We start from the raw sequence: 16,396 nt of genomic DNA on the forward strand, positions 1-16,396 counted from the left end.
ATAACACACACACACACCTTTTTATTATGGAGGAAGATTTCATTTTAGATTACTCTGAGGAAGAAAATACTTTTTTTGAAGAAAACCTATTGTTATCATTAGCAAATATAAGCACTGAAAATATATTGAAAACTTTCAGTCAGCTATTATTTGAACTTAAAATTTGGAGTTGGGTGTAAATGTTAGAGATTTTAGGAAGACGTTTAAGGCAGAGAACCAGGCTCAAGAGATGTGTTAGACATAACTGATTATTACAGCTATATTAGGAGGAGTTCCAGATTGCAGTTGCAGCGGGAAATAGGCATTCTGGCCATTGTTAGCACTTGTCATCCTTGTGATGAGTATAAAAATAGCTATTTACCTTTATTTCTGTCAAACTTGTGTACCTTGCCCCTCCTTGCTCAATAGATGCCAACTTTAAGAATATAATCCCAGGCACATTTAGAAACATGCTAAAACAAAGCAAACACCTCCCTCCACCCCTTCCCTACAACAATTAGAAAAAACATATGTGCCAAGTATCAATAGGTACATCTTAAGAAAAGAGCAACAACCAAACTTCTTACTTCCAAAGTAAATTAACTTTGAAACATGGTTCTTTGTTTTTTAGAGAAACAGATATTTGCATAGTTAGGGGATTTCTTGAGCTTGTACCTGAAAGTAGGTAGCATATTTGCCAGAGGTAATTTACATTTTAATACCATCTGCTGTGCACAAGGGATAAATCCTAGCAAGTTTGTATAATAGTAAAATGATAAGAAAAAGCTGTTCTTCATGGGCTCTAAAGTTAACTTTGAAGAGGTCCCGAAAAACTGAGTTAAGGAAGAAATAAGATTATTCTTTCCTCCAGGCTGATTTTGAGATGTTTAAACTCCTAAATGCTGTAAAGTTTAGGCTACTTTCTATATACCATTTCAGAATGAGTTCGAGTTATACCTTACAGATCTCCACTATGTCTCAGTGTTATCAACTTGTTTGATAGCTGTTGGAGCAAGGAACATCCACAAAAAGCAGGAATAAAAGAGACACCTTAATGATTATTTAACTTAGCTAATATTTACTGTTATCTCCAAGGTCTTGAAAGAGAAGATCCAGTTCAGATTCACATTTTTTTTTTTTTTTTTTGAGACGGAGTCTCGCTCTGTTGCCGGGGCTGGAGTGCAGTGGCCGGATCTCCGCTCACTGCAAGCTCCGCCTCCCGGGTTCATGCCATTCTCCTGCCTCAGCCTCCCGAGTAGCTGGGACTACAGGCGCCCGCCACCTCGCCCGTCTAGTTTTTTTTTTTTGTATTTTTTTAGTACAGACGGGGTTTCACCGTGTTAGCCAGGATGGTCTTGATCTCCTGACCTCGTGATCCGCCCATCTCGGCCTCCCAAAGTGCTGGGATTACAGGCTTGAGCCACTGCGCCCAGCCCAGATTCACTTCTAAAAACAATCAGATACTTAGATTACATTGGCATGCTCATAATTATTTTTATGAGATGATAGGAAGTCTGTATATTTAATGATTTCTCCACAGTTTTGGTATTTTGGGGATGCAGGTTTTTGTTTTTGTTTTTTTTTTTTTAGCAACTGTAGGATCAAGGGAAAGGTTTTGTTAAACAAATCAAATACATATTTCAAACATATATTTACGTGTATTAATTCATTTAATCTCAATAAAACCCTATGAGGTAGATACTAGTATTGCCTGATGAAAAACTGAGGTACAATTAAAAGCCATTAAGAGGTAAAGCTGTGATTCAAACCTAGGTTGCCTAGTTCCAGAATCCTTCCCCTTAGCTAATATGATAATATTTCCCAAACTGTAAATTTCAATTTATTATGGTTTGGGGAATCAATATACTGTATAGAAACCAATGCTTTAGTAAAAATGATAAGGAATAGAAAATAATAGAATATGAAATATTGAGCTGGGCCCAGTGGCTTGCACCTGTAATTTTAGCTATGCAGAAGGCTGAGGCGAGAGGATCACTTGAGCCCTGGAGTTCATGGCTACCGTGAGCTGTGATCGTGCCACTGCACGATCTGTCACTAGGAGACAGGGTGAAATTCTGTCTTTAAAAAAAAAAAAAAGAAGAAGAAAAGAACTATGATTATGTATTGTATTGTTTCATGAAGTCATTTTTCATAAACATTAATATGTATTTAGACATACATAGACATATGTATATATTGAATTACAATAAAAATATATTTTCTATTGTCTGGGCCAAAAATGGTTTGCAAGCCACTGAACTACACAATCTCAATACCTTGAAAATAATAGATGTTCAGTAAATCTGTACTAAGTCGAATTAATGTATTGTTAAATAAAAAATAACCCATAAACAATGTTAGGATAAAATGCTTCATTAACCAATGAAACTGTAATTGTCAAACATAATCTATTAATTTATACCTAGTCCTTAACCCAAAGTTCTCCTCTGCAAATCTTTCTGGTTGAATTTTTTATTGCTTTAAGGCTTGGCCTCTTGTCCTTTAACAATATCAAGTAATAATAGTCCAAAAAGAAGTGGCAATTTCTTAAAAAAAAAAAAATACAATTTGAATTCCCTGAAAGCAGTAATTTGTTATTAACAAAATAAATTTATTTCAGCAATGCAAGGATGGATCAATAATAGGAAATCTAATATTTATCATATTAAAGAGAACAATCATATGATTTTCTCTGTAGACACTGAAAAAACATGTGACAAAACTTAGCAACCATTCTCTATACCTAGTAAATAGAAATAAAGGGAAACTTCTTCAGAGTGATAAAATGTATGTATGTGAGTCCAAAAGTCATCATGAGTCATAGGAAAACACTCAGTAATTTCAGAAACTAGGCAGATTTTGTTTGCTTTCTTTACTCTTTTTTAATATTGTGCTGGACGAAACTGCCAATGTATTTAGATAATAAAAAATAGGATTATAAAAATTTGATAGGCAGAGATAAAATGATAACTTTTTACAGATGATACGTTTTGTATCCATAAACTGCAGAGAATCAACTGAAAGACAAATAATTTAAAAACAAAATAATTTAGTAATAAGGAAGTTTAAATTAACATGCAAATATTTAAATGTGTAATATTTGTATTAAGGAATATGCAGAAGCATACTTAAAATGGGAAAGACACTGTATTCTTTGACAGGTAGATGCAATATCGTTTATATCTTATATTAAACTTCAGGATAAACTCTTTGGAACAAAGATATATACATGAAAGATAACCATGCAAGTAATAGAAGAAAATATGAATGTCTATTATGACCTTACAATGGGAAGCTCTTTTTAATAAAATTCAATATCTGAAAGTCGATTTCAAAGGATTAATTAATTTTAAATAATGAAAATTTCTACATGGCAAAAAATAACATAAATAAGGCCAAAAGATAAATGACGAGCTGGAGGTAAAATTTCCAACTCATATGATGACTTAAAGAGCTAATCTGTCTAATACATAACAGCTCCTAGTAATTGGCAAAGTACAGTCACCATCTAATAGAAATTTGGTTAAATTATTCTAACACAGTTCACAAAAAAATAACATTGGCTTATACACATATAAAGTTTTTCTCAACTGCACCCAAAATAGGAAGTATATAAAACTATACTGACATAGCATTTCTAATTCATTATATTAGCAAAAAACTGAAAATTTTATGTCACACTGTGTTGGCAAGGCTGCAAGGAAACAGGGACTTTTATGCATTGTTGATGGGAGTATAAATTTATATAAATGTGAATTGGAACAAATGCTTATAAGCTTTGACTCAGTACTCCTGTTTCTACAAATTTATCTTATAATAATTTGTCAAATGTTGAGTGCACAGATTTGTTCATTGCAGCATTGTTTTTAACATCAAAAGACGGGAAACATTGTACAAACAATGCCCATCAGTAGCAGATTGATTAAATAAATTAACTATATCCAATAATTGAATATTATGCAGGTATATAAAAAATAAGAATCTTATGAATATGGAAAGATTTCCAAAATATATTGCTAAGTTTAAAAAAAAGGAAGGGGCAGAAGAAAATAAGTTGGGCAAAAAAAACCCCAGAAATGTTTACTAATAATTATTTTCAAAAACTCACAGGATATACAAGAAGGTAATGAAATAATTACTTATTTGGGAGTGTATAGATAGAGGGATGACAGCTGAGCAGATGAAGGGCTGGGATGGAACAAGACTCTTCACTAGATATACTTTTATACTTTTTGATTTTTGAACCATTCAAATATCTATCTATTTTACAACAACAAAACAAAAGGAAAAAAAAAACACTAATAGTAACAACTAAACCACACTAAATATTAGTTTTTTTGAGAAAATATTTCTATAGGGTGAGACTGAAAGTGTCAGCCCTTCAACTCTTTGCCAGTGGAACTGTAAGAAACTGGTGTAATCCATTAATTTGCTTCTCCAACACCCAATGTAGATGTAGATTCCTTATACTCAGACCATTTTTTGATGGTTTTATTTATTGTGTACATTTAATAATTTTAATTGCATTTTATGTCTTTGTTTCCTATGCATTAACTCCATCAAACAATTAATATCTAACAGTTTAATTAAGTCAGTAGTTTTAAAACACCAGTTGTACAAAAATGAAGACTAGTGTTGATTTTAAAATTTATCATTTTTGTACAACATGCAACTTTAGAAATGATAGTATTATTTAAAATTTCTGTATATATTTTACCCTGCGTATGTTTTTCTTCTTGAAATATAGCATTGCCACATTGCTATACTATAACATCATGATAATAATGGTAGTGTTAGGAATTTATTGTCATCATAGTACAGTTAATATAAATATATAGCACATAAATGTAAATGAGAACACTAAATATCTGTTTAGAAATGGGATTCAAGAGCTGCATCTTAAGTTTTGGTAGGATTCATTTAATAGCTGTGTGAACTACTTAACCTTTCAGAAAGTTAATTTCTTAATCTGTTAAAAAACAAGGTGATACTAATACATGTGTTAGGGTTGTGGTCAAGGTTGCAGTGAATGTCTTTATAATACCTAGTATACTGTCTTCAATGCAAGCGTTTATTATTCCTGTGGTTGTGTTAATTATGATGTGTAGCCCTAAAATTTCAAGATGAATATTAACAAGACAATATGCACAGTTTGCCACTACCTATAAGATTTGATTTATTTGAGTAAAATAAAGGGGAGGTGGATTATAAAATTTTCACTGCTATAATTTTGTGTCTGCTTGCATTTTTTACTTGCTGAGAATTTGGTAGAATCAACTGTTAAAATAGCACTTCTAAAATAAGTCTCCCCAAAGTGATTATTTAATGTGGAGAATTAATTACTAATTTGAAATATTTTAAATAGTAGTCAGTTATTTAAAAAATAATATATTAATTGGATAGAATAAAATGGAACTGTTAAAAACCATGTGCTTTAAGAATGATTATGGCATAGACTTTTTTTAAATACATACATTAAAAAGGTTATACAAGTTTATATAGTAGGATCTCAAATATGTAAATAAAAGCCTGCCATATAGAAATAGATGTATATTTCATAGAGGAGAGATGAGAAGAATATACACCAAATATGAATAGTGGTCATTTTTGAGTATTAGGATTCTTTGTGATTTTTGTTTGATTTATACTTTTCTAGATTTTACATTTTTTTTTTTACAATGAGCATGTATTACTTTTATATCAGCAAAAAAAGCAATACATTTTTATGTATTCTTCGAGATTGAATTGTAGGATGAATAGAATCTAAATATATGTACCTTCTTTTAAAGAAAAGCGCTTTAAAGCTGTATCAACTTTGTTAGTGGAATTTTATTCCAGAAGAGTAGAAGTTGGCACCTGGAAGCACTCTTGGACCGCTTTCCTATTGAGGAGGGGTTTATTTTGGTAAAGTAACACTACCACTGTAGCCCGATGGCTACTGCAGTGGGATCAGATCTCAGGTCACATCAGTTCAGTAGCTCAGCTTGTAGCTCTGCTCTCTCAAATTGTGGGGCACAGTGAGAAGGGTTTTTTGGAAGCTGGTCCCTATGTCTTTTCATGCACACAAATCTGCTTATTATGACCACAGGTCATTGGGGATGGCAGAAGTGGTACATAAAGCTAATGTAAGCATAACATTTTACATTATGTAAAATATTACATCATGTAGAAGAAATTTTTTTAAATTTGTAAAATTTTGTCAGAAAACTTTTTTTTTCCCTCAATAAAAATCACCTACTTTCCAATGGATAATTCTACATCTTATAGTTCTTATTTCATTTTTTCACAGGTTATCCTAGTTGACATCAAAGCAAGCACCCATTTTGAATATTTCAGGAAATCTCATTAAACACTGAAAAGGATAATGCCTTGTGGGTTTCTCTATAGTAATTTCAATCATTTTTTCCCCAGTTTATATTGACTCCATTCTTCTGACAAACTCAATATGGTGTCACTGCTGTTTTTGCTTCTTTTTGCCCAGTTTAGCATCATACTCCCTGATTGTTTACGTTTCACTTAATCATAACTTTTGAGATCTATCACACCTCCCTTTGTTCTAGAGATATGAAAACTGACCTGCACAGTTAGAACACAGGTGAACTTCAGGTTTTTTGACTTCTAATTCAGCATGTATTTTGTTCTATCCTGTTCCAGTATTCTTGGTAATTCTCTAAAATGTTGTCAAGAAGGGCCTAAGATCTTTGTGATCTCGCCAAAGAGTTTATAAGTGTATATGTGTGTTGTTTGTTTTTCCTCCTGTAAGAATTCCTGAGATAAATTATCTGAATTTTCACTGAAAACTCTAATACATGAGGGTAGTTACACAGTTCCAGGAATGACTGAACTTGAACCATGATTTACATACCTTCCCTGTTAAGTGCCAGTCAGGTTCTCACTACAGATGAGCAAATCTGCTTTTTCCACAGTGAGAAAAACATTTAGAGACAATTCTACAATTAGAATTTTGTGATACTAATGGAAAGTACGCGTATGTACACGTACTTAAAATGAGCTATACAATTTGTTGGGAGTTCAGTGATGCCCCCCCTTTAAAAACTACAACTGTGAAGCTATAAGACCTCGCAGTGATGATCTCTTTGTTGACATAAATGTGATAAATCTTGTCTAAGAAATGTATAATTCTTTGTTTTTCTTGCTAAGCCTTAAAGTTCTCATGGGCAAGGGATAAGAAATGGTCTTCTGAGGACCATTGTTTGATTGTCTTTTATTAACAGCCTGAGTGGTTTGTGATGGTCTTCTTTCACTGTTGTCTGAGGGAACCCTAAGTGTTGTTTCTGACTCTGAGCAGGCTAATTTGCTCATCAGAGACAATGGACCTATTGACAAACAGGTACATTCTCCTTACCCCGTCATTCTATATGTGATATAATTGATTTCCAGGTTTATGATTTTCTCCATTATAATTAATCAGCAGCATGATGTATCTGCTGTTTATCATATAATGACTTTCTTAATGGGTGGCATAAGAAATATTTTAAATTAAAATTAAAATTTTTTTTTGTCTTTTGCTGTAAATCGGAGAGATAGTTTTTAGTACCTTTGCCCAAGATTACATATTAACCACATCTTAAATATATGTATTACTTAATGTGTTCATCATAGTACAAAGTATGAAGAATAGAGCTATGAGTGAGACTTGAGGTATTTCACTTTTAGATTTTTCAAGTGGCAAGACACTTGTAGATATTTAGTCTCAGAAATGGAAAACCTACTAAAAAAACACTTTTTTTTCTTCTTTTCTTCTTTTTTTTTTTTTAGTCAGGGTTTCCCTCACTGTGTCACCCAGGTTGGAGTACAGTGGCACAATGATCATGGCTTGTGTGGCAGCCTCGAACTCCTGGGCTCAAGAGATCCTCTCACCTTAGCCTCTGGACTAGCTGGGGCTAGGGACATGCACCACCACCATGCCTGGCTAATATCTCTCTAGAGCTGAGGTCTTGCTGTGTCTCATAGGCTGGTCTCAAAACTTGGGCTCAAGCGATTCTCCAGCCTCGGCCTCCCCAAGTGTTGGGATTATAGACGTGAACCACCGTGCCTAACCATTTTTTTTTTTTCCCGTAAGAATAGTTAGACCAATTCTTCCTTTGAAAAACAGATGTAAGGATCTCTTAAACAGAAAAATAGTTTGGTGCCCTCTTTCCATAATTTTTTTTTCAACCACAGAAGAAATTTTTTTTTAAAAAGATTGATTTTAAAGATATTTAAATACTAATTATTTGGATTATAATTATCAGTCATTATGGTAATGCCTTTTTAAAAAGAGAAATAGCTAATCATGAAGTGTAACAATTTAAAGAAAGACAGTTTAGGTAAATTTATATCTTAAAGTGAAAAATTGAATCGCTTAATTTTGTTACTATATTTTAGGTCATAAAAATATACTGATTGAAGAAAATGTTTTCAAACAAATTGTACATTTATCTTTTGCCCAAGAAATCTATTTTTATCTGAGCTAGGTAAAACTTAAGTCAGTGTAAAACAAGTTGTTTGGAAACGCTTAAATCTTTTTGAAAACATTACAACGAAATAACAAAAGTTTTCCAAAAGGGCCTGGTTAAGCATTGAGCTAGAGCACAGCATTTTCACAAGAGGAGTTTTCAGCAAGATGCTAACCTATCAATAGTTATGGCTGAAGAAGTTCTTTGGTTTTTGTTTGTTTGCAGAATTCTGATTTGTAGCATTTGATAATCACAAATTAAAAAAGGATCTTTGCACTTGTGTTTTGATTTTGGTCACAATTTTATAAATTGGTGTGTTTTGCTGTTTTTGTTAGGAAAAAAATGTAATATACTGACATACCACCCCCCGTTCCCCCCCACTATACTTCTTTAAATGTGCCAGATAAAAATCATTTAATCAAGCTTTTTGGGAATATTTGAGTGTGTCAGAGGTGATGTATTGTGTATAGACAAAGGTAAGAGAAAACCAGTCCAGGAATTAGAACGTCATTCCTGCACTGTGTGTGCATGTGTGTGTTTGGTGTGTTTTTCCTTTGCTCTAATGGTATTCCTCCCTTCCCCCAAAACCTCTGGTGTATTTTCACTAATAGTGATGTCAGGTTAGGTACTTTGGAACAGTTGGAAAGGAAAACAGCAAGGCAGAAGAGGATTGGATCTTCAGGGAATGATTGGGAGGGAAGGCAGTCTAGGGAATTGGTTTCTGTGGGTAGCTCATGAGGGAGAGCTTTGCAGTAGAAGAGGAGTCAAACCTTTTGGGAGGGTCAGGGGAATAAATGGGACATTTCAGGGAGTCCTTGGAATTGAAAGAAGCAGTCAAAGCATTAAGGGAAGTCTTTTCGACACTACTTAAAGGAAGCCAGTGAGGGAAAGCAATGAGCTCCTTTGAGAAAATTCTGGGATAGGAGCATGGGGGCTTGGGAGGGGAGGGAATCTCTAAAGTACATTTGTTGTTGGCTCCACATAGGTCCCTGGTGTGTGAAGTGATCTAGATAGATGTAGTTATAAACGGGTTGTCCCTGTAAATCTGTTTGTATATGTGAATGTCTTTCTGATTTCCTCTTCTTTTTATATTCTTATCTGAGTATGGGAATGGCTGAAGGCTTTATTGCTATCTCTGTGTTGCATGCTATGTGGATCTTTTAAGGCGTGACCTTATCAAAGTTGGCATCTAAATGCAAAAGAAAATGCAGGGCAAGCTTGTTCTAGTTGGGTTCCTGTCACCAGACCATAGCAATTTGGAACAATGGATACATTACCTGAATTCACTGGGAGCAAGCAGAGTCCCTGCTTCTATGCATGCCCTTATCAGTGTTTAAAATAGTGCTTTGTACTCTGCGTACTATCTAGAAGAGAACATCTCCTTCTCATTCTCTTCCTTTCCCTATTCTTTATTAATATTTTGGGGGGGAATGCTTTCATTTCAATAATTAGAAAATGTGGAAAAACAAGATTGCAAGGTTGAGGTGAAAGCAGTACAAGATTGGAAGAATGAAACTCTTTTCTTCACTCAGTAAAATGATACTTTTGGCTCAAGGCCTGGGGAACATAGGCGAGTTAGGATGGTGCAGACAGGACTAGCAACATGTCTGTTAAGGAATGGGCTGAGAACCCCTTGCCTCTGCCCTGTGGTTTACTACTGAATTTGAGTTGTAACTCTTTGTTTTTTTTTGTCCGTTAGAAGCAGTGGTAGAGAGATTACACACTAAGCTTTAAAACCACAGCAAAACAAAACTTTTAAAACACTTGTGTGGTAGCCTCAGAAGACAGGTTAACACATTCTGTTTCAACTGTACTATTAATGTTTTTTGCAAGTTGGTAATACCTCTAGACATGGAGGTCTTTTTCCCCCTTACATTTTATCTATATTGCAAATTGAATCTGAGGTGTGGCATGTGAGCATTAAAATAATGAAAACAAAACACAGTTTTATCCAGTATATATGTAATTTTGAACACTAAAAATCTTTTTAATGTATCATGTATGTAATATAAGTATCATCACTTTTATTCAATACATTTCAAAATATACTACTCGTTTTAGCAAATTCAAAGTCCTTTTAACATTTTCTTACAAATCTGATATCACTAAATTTGTAACTAAGGAATTTTATGGTGAGATTATTTGAGCTTTGTTTATTTCTGTAACAGTTGTTCTAAGCTATAAAAACGAACATCTTTAACACATCTGTATAGATTTTAAAATAGCTTATTTGTAATTTAAACTAGCTTCAAATATTTTGCTATATTGCTATTTCCCCTATTCAAAGTTTACAAAACAAACATTTATTGAAGATCAGAGATGTCATAGTTTTTTTGTAAGAAGACATTTCCTTTCAGAGAGTGAACATAGAAATAAGGAAGGTTAAGGAGATGTCCTATCCTTTCCTTAAAGAAAAAAGGCCTATTTATCACTTGCCATCTTATACTCATTCATTCATTCTCTCATTCACTATGCATTCAGTAAGTGCCCACTAAAGTTTTCTTAAGCCTTTCTTTTCATTCAGTCTCTGCTGATTTGATAAATCAGAAGGTTATCTTTGATAAGTATTCATATAATACTTTTTATTATCCTTTTGTGATTATTAAGCTGTCTGTCCAAGCTTTGAAGACAGTCTGCAATCCTTCAAATTTAAGCATTACCATTAGTTGTGATATATGTGTATACATGTCTTTTGGTCTCTCTATCATCATTTATCACAGTCTATCATTGTTTACCCAAAGGAATAACTAGCTACTGACTGAATGACCTTGTGTGAATAATTAATATCTCTGAGCCTCAGTTGACTTACCTGTACAAAGTAAGAATAATTATATTTTTTAAGATTGTTAGATTAGTTGTATATTTAAGCCCCCTCTATAGTATTTAGAAAATGTGAGGAGCGTGGTTACTTATTATTGTTTATATTGCCATTATCCTGACCACTATATGGACTTGACCCTCCAATTATTTCCTTGGGTCCATGCCATCTTACCTCTCTTATTTTTCCATTACTGCTTATCTCACAATATTCGAGAGTAAAAAGGAACTTTTTTACAACCAAAGGCTACCCATTTGTCACATATGCTTTCATCTTGATGCCTTCATGCATGCTGTTTTGCTTGCTGTTGTACAGCAGCAGAATATTACTGAGGAAGCACTTCTTTTTTAAAAAAATTTATAGTACAGCTGGAAATATGACAAGAAGAATAGAACAATTGATTCTTAGTTAAATCAACATATTATTCTGTAAATTCAGTAAAATTGAGACCCCCCCCTTCCTTTAAATGTTATATTTAGTCTTATTAAAATTTATTTTGCTATATGCTGTGGATTTTTATTCATTATTTTTGTTTAATTTCTAATGAAGAGTTATTGAGATTTTATGAGATTGACATCTTATTTCCTTTACAAATTTCCTATTGCTTGTACATTGGGAGCAAACCAAGAAGAGGTGCAAAAACAACCTCCCAGCTTGTCTTGGTGAATTGTGAATTGCTCTGGTTTATTCTTGTTTGTATTACATTTAATGAACAAGTCCTGTACGGTACTATGCATTTTAATTCAGTTTTGAAAATTATCAATTTGCAAATTTTGTCTTTTTCCACTTTCTTTTTCTGCTTCAAGAGCTTATTACCTTTGCTCCAGCTGAATAAAAGTTGGGCAAACAGATACCCTGACAACTGCCAACAGCACCACGCCTTGACTTTCCTGGGTACAGAAAGTAGTCAATATTTCTGGGACTACACATCTGTCCCGTCTGAAAGATGCCACTCACAATTTCTAATTTAAATACAGTATGACTGAAAAAATGAAAATCACCACTTCTTTAAAAATGTGTATTGTATTTGCTTCTTTCCTGGTTTTACCAAAAAAAGTAAAAAAGATCCATGTAGCAGATTCAGGTCTATGCCTGCAAATTGCTTCCTGTTTGCTTGCATGGTGACAATGTTCTAAGTGCCAGTTTTGAATACTAGTAACCTGTCATGGATCAGTTATCTGAAATGGCAGGTTTATTTGTTATGGGAGGAATGACATTATCTCCTGTCCTTTAGACAGAGCTAAAGTGAGAATAAAGTGGTAAGAAAGAATGTTTCTTTGCACTCTAGGTGTGAACGTACTATCATTTGTGCTACTGATTTGATTGCCACAGCTACTATCATTAGCATCTTGGACCAAACATGGAACAAGCTGTACTATATTTCATGTATGATGGAATACAGAGACTGATTAAAAATACTCTTAAAGGTGCTGGATTATTCATTTGATAGCTGATCGTTATAAGACGTTAGGGTCATGCTTTCCTTTGTGGACATAAACATTTTTAATAATTGCTTTTAAAAATTAAATATAAATTTAATTTTGAGCCTAGGTGAGAATTTTCTTCATTTGAACTAATTTTTTTTTTGTTATCTCAGAATTATCTTAATAGTAGGTAGTGTCAGTTGCCAGAAAAACCTCAATGTGAAGGAAATTTATATATTATAATTCTTTCCTAGTGTTGTCTTTAGGTAGACTACAGTGAACCTATCTATTCTATTTTAATTCTGATTCCTTTTCTAGATAACCATAGGTAAAGGTAGTTTTAATTTGACCTCTGAAAGAAGAAAAAAATTTTCCCGGTTGGAGAAATAATGAGTAATGCTGGTTTAGAGACTGCCTCTTATCTTCTTCTCAAATCTTAGTCACTACCTAGTCTAGTGTTTTAAATAACTAATGAAAACATTTTTATGGTTTCTGAGATTTTTTTTAAAGCAGGCTTGAAAGATATGAAGTAATTTACTAGTAAACCAAATTTTAACATTATAGACATAAGAATGTTGTTTGTCCATCTCACTTTGTTTCATGATAATATTTTTTCTCCTAGGTGTAGGGAAAATAGGGGATTTTGTTTAATCAATAAAGGGATGTCTCTCTCTCTCTCTTCCTCTCTTCCTCTCTTTTGCTCTTTCTCTCTCTCTCTCTTTCTCTCTCTCTCTCTGTCTCTCTCTCTACCATGGCAGCCCAAATAGGGTTCAACTGTGCAGGTAGGATCTGTATTATTAATTTTCATTATGCCAAAACTGAAAAAACGTTGTGTTGAAATCTTAAAGCACTAGAAAAGTAAATACCTAGAAAGTATTATCTGTTCTGTAAGAAAAACAGCAAACTAAACATTTTAATGTATTATTGACTTTGTTGGATTTATAATATTAGGACTTTTCTTTATACAAGTACCTGGCCTTTAAAAAGAAATACTACCTAGAGTAGCAACAAGTACTGTTAAAGTTGACAAGTGTTCCTAAGTATATTGTAGTTAGATTAGTGTGAGGAACTTCATTAAAAAATTTAAGTGTAAACCTGTAAGGTTACTTTAATTGGTTGTTTTTCATAGTTTATTTAGTGACTATTGCACAGTAATGCTTTGTATTAAATCAACATTAAGTTAGAATTCAGTGGTTGTATTAAATAGCCTTTTAAGACAGTATGTTAAATACGTGGCTTTCACCAAGGGGCCCCTATGGTATTTCGGCAATTTTACTATTTTTAAAAATTCATACCTACTTTGAATTGAGATTCATGTAAGTGAAACACCATTAATAAGGATTTTTGGTTTTAAATTTTAGTTTGTTTTATTATAAAACAGTCCATATCCATCATTCTTAAAATCAAGTATTCTTTATAACAGTCCTACTTCATATGCAGTCTGTAGGCTGGAAAGCATTTGTTACCAGTCTGCCTTGAAATTAAATATAGAAGTTGAGTAAATGCTTAAAACTGTCACAGAAGTTTGATAGAGTAATACAAATTGGGGGCTTATATTTTGTTTTTGTCAAATTTGACTTTATTATACGAATGTGATGAATTAGAAATTTAAAAAATCAATTGGTCCTTCCCACAGAAGGATATTTCATTTAAGAAATATCACTTTAGATGACATTAGAAGAGTTATCCATGTGCTTAGTGTCAGTTAGCTTAAATGCTATACATTAAAATATAAACATATCTAAAACCCACTTATATTAGTAACTTATGTAGGTAACCATATAATTTTTATAAAGTAACCTTAAATGAAAATGAAAGCCAATTCTTTAATGAGTCTAAAGCAGTAGAGCCTTTACTCATATACCTAGTAATAACTATCATTTATTAAGTGCTTACAATGTGCAATAGGGTGTCTTTTATCTTATTTAATCCTCTAAAAGCACAACGGGATAGGTTCCATATTACCCTCATTTTAGAGATACCGAGCTAAGGGTCAGAGAGGTTAAAAATGTGCTGATGGTCACTGAGCTAACTAAAAAAGCTAACATTAAAACATGCTTTTGTTCGTAATATGATTACACATCTTGTGCTTCACGTTTTTTTCTTTTCGATGAGGAGGTAATAACATGTACTGGGTAAAGAATGTTGTTTTGTGCTTGTAGGTAAAGCTGTGTACCACGCTGTATATCAGGAATTAGTTAGAGCTAGAAGAGGAAAGCTCAAGCATGCAAATCTTCAGTGCTGAGTTGGTATAGGGAGTAAGATGAGGCTTCATCACGTACGTTGCTCTTGATCTCAGAGTCTGTTACCACAAATTGTTGATGAGCACAAAAATTTAAGGATAACATGTTCAAGTTCCACTTGATACAGCTTATAAGATAGAATCCCTTTTCAAAAAAAGCAGATGAGATGTGATTGTTAAACGGCATCTCTCTACTCTTCATGTGTACCTAGATATTCAACTTTCAGGAAGCATGTCTATGATATTTGCATCTTACAGTAATATTTACAATATTTGTTTTCTTCTTCAGTCTCTTCAGTTATCTTTATAAAAGAAAGGAGGGTGGGAGGAGGAGGCTGACTTTTGTCATGTAGCTTCCCTCTTCAGATCTTCATCAGTATATGAGTAAACTCAGTTTACTAGATGCTTCACTTCTGTAAAATTCTGTAAATCAACTAGCTAATATTTAACTGAATTTATATCTTGTTTTCTTCATTTGGTCCATTTGATTGCTGATCATTGATATTCATCTGCCTAATTACCTTTGGACGTGTTTAAGGATTGAGGATAAAAACTATCAAGGGCAAGATTAAAAGAGGTGACTGACTCCCTGATTCTCTTCTGCCCTTGAAGGCACTGGATAATGGAGAAACAAGTGCTTGCATGTGTTGGATTTTGTTAGTTGGATCCAGCTCCAGCAGAGTGACAACTGAGGTCACGTCAGCACCTTGGAAGGCCGGGAAGCTGGAACTGGAGCAGCTGAGCCAATCCCCAGACAAACAGGTTTTAACCGGGACAGAGTGAGAGAATGCTTTGCTTTGGAAACTCTCTGCCCATCACCTAAGGCAGTGATTCTATTCCTATATATTTTTTCTGCTGTCTGTTCATTTTTATGTAGAGAAGATTAGTTATGAGGACTTCTTTCTATTTATGTATGGCAAAAGGTAATTGCAAAGTAATTATGTTAGATTTTGAGATATTTTTTGTTTTCTTCAGATTCAGGAGCAAAGAAATGTTACTTTTGAAATTAAGGTGGTGTGATGGAAGGATCATTTATGGCAGTAGTAAGGGTGATCATTTGTTGACTATCATCATTTTGTGTAAGGTTGAATGCCAATTAAATGTCGTGAGTACCTCAATATGTTTAAATATCTTCATATTATATAATACATATTCAAACCTCTTTTGATTCCAGGAGGAGATTTTCTTATAAGTCCTAAAATTGGAAAGTTGGATTCTAGTCTCATTTTGCAAGTCACTCTACTCTGTAGTTTATTTCTTCTCAATATGTAGAACGGTGGTTCTCAACTTTGGCTACACATTAGAACCATCTGGATATGTTTTAAAAATACTGATATCTTTACCCCATCCCATACCAATTTAATAAAAATAGGGGTAGGGCTCAGGCATTTATAATGATTTATTAATTTCCCCAGATAATTCTGATGCACAGTGAAGGTCTAGAGTCATGGATATAGAATGATATCACTGACCT

The 16,396-nt window shown here is 33.4% G+C and overlaps 1 protein-coding gene across 11 annotated transcripts in view; it reads left to right on the plus strand.

Moving 5' to 3' along the window:
- The window catches only part of IKZF2 (IKAROS family zinc finger 2), a 155,824-nt gene that overhangs the window by 37,275 nt on the left and 102,153 nt on the right, over window positions 1-16,396 (plus strand). The window contains exon 2 of one of the 11 annotated variants that reach the window (XM_050751384.1): window positions 15,535-15,684. The exons of 9 other annotated variants lie outside the window; for them this stretch is intronic. The gene's annotated coding sequence lies outside the window, so the exon portion shown is untranslated. Of the gene's footprint in view, window positions 1-1,274; window positions 15,685-16,396 lie in introns of those variants that run through there. One more of the 11 variants, XM_050751383.1, reaches the window with a different exon arrangement.

The sequence above is a fragment of the Macaca thibetana genome, chromosome 12 (genome assembly GCF_024542745.1).
Source record: "Macaca thibetana thibetana isolate TM-01 chromosome 12, ASM2454274v1, whole genome shotgun sequence".
NCBI classification, from domain to species: domain Eukaryota; kingdom Metazoa; phylum Chordata; class Mammalia; order Primates; family Cercopithecidae; genus Macaca; species Macaca thibetana.